Here is a 5,481-nt window from a genome sequence, read left to right as displayed (position 1 = left end):
GAAGAGAAGTCCTGAGGGCAAATTTGAGGAAAAGTTTGGTAAACCTATTTTTTTTTTTTTTTTTAATGGGATCTCAAAAACTGTTTCCAGGTTAAGCATGGTGTTAGTTGTCCTGCTAAAACCACAGCTAAACTATTACTACTACAGGTACTGCAACATTTCCACTCACAACACAGGAATATAATGTTTGGTACTACCATTGCTACTACTATTACTGCTACTACTACTACCATTGCTACTACTATTACTGCTACTACTACTACCATTGCTACTGCTATTACTGCTACTACTACAACTGCTACTAATACTACCACTACTACTACTACATCTGCTACTACTACTACTGGTACTACCACTACTACAAGTGCTACTACTACTACTACCATTGCTACTACTACAACTGCTACTACTACTACTGCTACTGGTACTACCACTACTACTACAACTACTACTACAACTACTACTACCACTACTACTACTACTACTACTACTACTACTACTACCACTGCTACTACTATCATTGCTACTACTACAACTGCTACTAATACTACCACTACTACTACAACTACTACTACAACTACTACTACCAATACTACTACTACTACTCCTGCTACTACTACTACTACCGCTACTACTACTACTACTACTACTGCTAGTACTACTGCTACTACCGCTATTACTACTACTACTACTACTACTACTACTACTACTATCACTACTACTACTAATACAACTACTACTACTGCTGCTACTACTACTGCTGCTACTACTGCTGCTACTACTACTACTACTACTGCTGTTGCTGCAACTGCTACTACTACTACTACTACTACTACAACTGCCCCTACTACTACAACTACTCAGCCAGCTCTCTCACACAACATGGTAATATCATGTTTGGTACTACCGTTGCAACAATTACTACTACTGCTACTACTACCGCTACTACAACTACTCCTACTACTACTAAGTTAACTTAAGCTTGGCAACTCCAGGCTTGAAATTATCGAAATGATTCTAAATATGCAGGATTTGTGTGTTTTTGATGAGGTAACAAGATTATAACACGGATTAAAGCTCACAAGAGTCCATTCTGCATAATATAGGACCTTTAAAGAGCGGTAGTTAAAGTAGCAGTTACTTTGTATGTAACAGTCCTACGGTCCAAGTTCACGTCGGAGTTTATTGGTGGAGTTAGCCGCCACAAAAGCTCTTAAATACAGCAATGTTCTTTTGCGACAACCTGTGTAATTACCTCAGCTGTCAGCGCACACATCAGCGCACACCGGCCGAACCCTGACTCCAATTAGCCCCGCCCCCTCCCACCCCAGCCCCTCCCCCCTTCCCCCCGAACCCGCAGAGGAGCCGAGGAGAGGAGAGGAGAGAGGGAGGAGGAGGAGGTGAAGGTAAAGACCACATGACAGCCGTGCCCCGGACAAGCCTCCACTGTACAAACTGAATGAAAACAGGAGCGCTCTGTGTGGGACGAGGATCAAACTGGAGATGGAGGGGCAAAAAAAAAAAAAAAAAGTTTAGCTGTGGAATGAGGAATTTGGTGAAATACAAAATCAGACAAAATGCAGAACTTTTGTCAGTAATTACATTTTTTTTTCCATATAAAAAGACTTACAGGGACGTTTGACCTCTGGATATTTGATTTGTTATAATGAAAATCTGAATAAATGAAATAAAAACAGTAACTACTGGCTCAAAAATGAATTCATATCAATAATTTTAAGACATTAGAGTATCAATATTTACTTTTTATCTGGACAATCAATTATCAGTTTTGACATGAAGCTCCGCAGTCCCGCCAACTTCGAAGTCCGCTCCAGTTCCAGAAGTAAATTTTCCATTCATTTTTCCCATAGACTTTTTGAAAAATTTAAATTTTAAGAGTTCAAAGACATCGCAGAGGCTTACATGCTATGTAGTAGTAGTGGTAGTAGTTTATTCATTTTCAGTTTAGTCATTTTGCAGCACTACAAAATAAAAACAAAACAAAACATAGACTACACCCCCATGGATTATGACTGAAACAGTTTACGCTGAAGTAAAAAGTACTTAAATGCCTAACCTGATTACTAATACGCATAACACAGTCGTTTTAAATTCAGAAAGCACATTTAAAACACAAAATGCAAAATGCTTTAATAACTTAGTTTTAGAAATAGACTGGAAATAAAATTCCAAAAAAGTCTTGTGGTCATTAGTTACCACATAGATGATTCAATCTCGGCAAGATTTCAAACTTTAAATTTAATTTAATTTATTTATTTTTTTTAAGTTTGAAATGAAAAAGAAATTTACTTCCAGAACCGTGGGGTGGGTGGTCACTGTTTCCACTGGACAAAGGTGATAGAGCAGACCTGGGCATTGTGCAGCTCCCGGGCCACAAACAGCACTTTGGTAGACTTTGGTAGACTTTGGTAGACTGGTAGACTTTTGTAGATTTTGGTAGACTTTGGTAGATTTTGGTAGACGTTGGTAGACTGGTAGACTTTGGTAGACTTTGATAGACTGATAGACTTTGGTAGACTTTGGTAGACTGATAGACTTTGGTAGACTTTTGGTAGACTGATAGACTTTGGTAGACTTTGGTAGAGATAGACTTTGGTAGACTTTGGTAGACTTTGATAGACTTTGGTAGACTTTGGTAGACTTTGGTAAACTTTGGTAGACTTTGGTAGACTGATAGACTTTGGTAGACTTTGGTAGACTGATAGACTTTGGTAGACTTTGGTAGACTGATAGACTTTGGTAGACTTTGGTAGACTTTGGTAAACTTTGGTAGACTTTGGTAGACTGATAGACTTTGGTAGACTTTGGTAGACTGATAGACTTTGGTAGACTTTTGGACTTTGGACTTTGGTAGACTTTGGTAGACTTTGGTAGACTGATAGACTTTGGTAGACTGATAGACTTTGGTAGACTTTGGTAGACTTTGGTAAACTTTGGTAGACTTTGGTAGACTGATAGACTTTGGTAGACTTTGGTAGACTGGTAGACTTTGGTAAACTTTGGTAGACTTTGGTAGACTGATAGACTTTGGTAGACTTTGGTAGACTTTGGTAGACTTTGGTAGACTTTGGTAGACTGGTAGACTTTGGTAGACTTTGGTAGACTTTGGTAGACTTTGGTAGACTTTGGTAGTAGACTGGTAGACTTTGGTAGACTTTGGTAGACTTTGGTAGACTTTGGTAGACTGGTAGACTTTGGTAGACTGACTTTTGGTAGACTTTGGTAGACTTTGGTAGACTTTGGTAGACTTAGATGGTAGACTTTGGTAGACTTTGGTAGACTTTGATAGACTTTGGTAGACTTTGGTAGACTTTGGTATAGACTTTGGTAGACTGGTAGACTTTGGTAGACTTTGGTAGACTTTGGTAGACTGATAGACTTTGGTAGACTTTGGTAGACTGGTAGACTTTGGTAAACTTTGGTAGACTTTGGTAGACTGATAGACTTTGGTAGACTTTGGTAGACTGATAGACTTTGGTAGACTTTGGTAGATTTTGGTAGACTTTGGTAGACTTTGGTAGATTTTGGTAGACTGGTGGACTTTGGTAGACTTTGATAGATCATCCCATTTAAGATAATTTGGAATTACAATTTTACCTCATGCATGGACTAAAGCTGCATTGCTTTTATTTTAGCGTTCTTTTTTTTCATTGTTTTTAAGTTACTTTTTCATCGGTTAGTCATAACATAAACTCTTACCAGTCTTACCAGCTCGTTAAAACAATGCTATTTACTGCTTTTTATAAAGAAATACAAATAATATTATGATAAATGTTTTCAGTTAAGCATTTTAGCCCAGCCCTTCACAATATTTTCAGTTTTTCATGTGGCCCTGTGGAAAAAAAAAAACTGCCCACTCCTCTGTTAGAGGAACATACAGTTTAGGTGCACTGTGTAACTTGGTGGAGGGTCTGTCACTTGCTTGCCTTGTTGGGAGGCCATTATTTTGGAGAGAATGTTTCACAGTATGGCATTAAACATCTAAATGGAAACAAGCAAGTGACGTCACCAAGCCAAGTTACAGGTCAGATCTGTAGTGAGGAGACCCTGCTCACAGTAGTAATGGATGTTTTCAATGCTTAAAAAAAAAAAAAATCTTCAGTAAAATAAACATACAGTCAAGGCAGGTAATTTTAATGCATTAAGGTGAAACATCTCTCCATGCTTTATCTCCATGGAGACAAGCATAGAACCAGAAAAGTTCCACAGTGCACCTTTAATATACTAGTGTAAAAAGTGATGTTTATGGAATTGATGATTTTGATGTTTGTTAGTATCTCAAAAATGTATTCATCAATTTGAAGATGTGTAGTTTTGCGTTCCTGCTGCATTCTGGGAAATGTAGGAATTGTGTGAAAAGCAAAACTGGTATTTCCTTCTATTTACAATGAGCCCTGATCACTCTAAACTGTGCCCCTTGTGTTCGAGAGGCAGGCAGGGGGGTATAATCTGTTCTGGGTCAGGCTCGTGCCACTTCAAACTCACATGAAAAATGGAGATTAAAAGCTGAGATGAAATATACCTCTCCAAACACGCGCGCAGGCCTCCCTCTCTCTCTCTCCAGCCCTCCCTCTCTCCCTCTCTCCCTCCCTCTGTACGGCGCTCACCACAGACTGGGCTAATTGTGGTTTTCCAGTGAGCACTGATGGAGAGATGTGACGCCCCATCTCTGCACAGAGGTCAAACTGAGGCTGTGGGCGCTGGGGCGGGTACGAGAGGAGGCAGGGTGGGTTTGGGCAGGGGCAGGGGCAGGGTGGGGTGATTCATTTACAGAAAAAGAGTTAACTTCCATAGGATTGAAATATTGTAAAGAGGCTTGATGTTGGATTCCACTTTTCCTGAAAATAACCTGACTTTTTAGCAAATGTTATTTCTCAAACATTTAAGACAGAGTATGTGTTTGCTTACTGTATGTACTGTATGTATGTACTATATGTTCTGTCCTGTATGTATGTACTGTATGTACTGTATGTATACTGACAGCACTGAAACAGGTCAAAGGATCGGGTTCCTGGGTGTACTTGATTCTGAAATTTCAAGATAATATTGCAAGGCTTTTGACACTGAAATATCATATATCATTTTTAGGCCTAGTCCACTTCATCATCATTTAGTTTCAAGACTTTAACTCAGTCTTGCAGTTGGATCAGACAGAGCATCTGACATGTTAAAACATATAGGCTGGATTTTAAAAATAATAAGTGTGTGTGTTGTGTTGTGTTTTGTTTTTTTTATCCAAGGAGTTTCTTAGTTGGTACAAAACTAGATTATTGAGTTACACTCTGCACTTTTCTGAATCAGCAGTGGAGTTGCAGAGCTGACCTGCCTCAGACCGCTTGGCCCCTGGTTCACCGCGGGCCCCGGGGACTCTCTGGTTTTGTGGCGGCTGCTTCTGTCACAGACATTATCCAGAGAACACTGCGGGCACCACCTCTGCCCCCCGCTCCGCCCTCTCTCCCC

This window comes from Boleophthalmus pectinirostris, unplaced genomic scaffold, assembly GCF_026225935.1.
Source record: "Boleophthalmus pectinirostris isolate CB_2022bp ecotype Guang Dong unplaced genomic scaffold, ASM2622593v1 HiC_scaffold_10, whole genome shotgun sequence".
Taxonomy (NCBI): Eukaryota; Metazoa; Chordata; class Actinopteri; order Gobiiformes; family Gobiidae; genus Boleophthalmus; species Boleophthalmus pectinirostris.
This window is presented reverse-complemented; position numbering follows the sequence as displayed.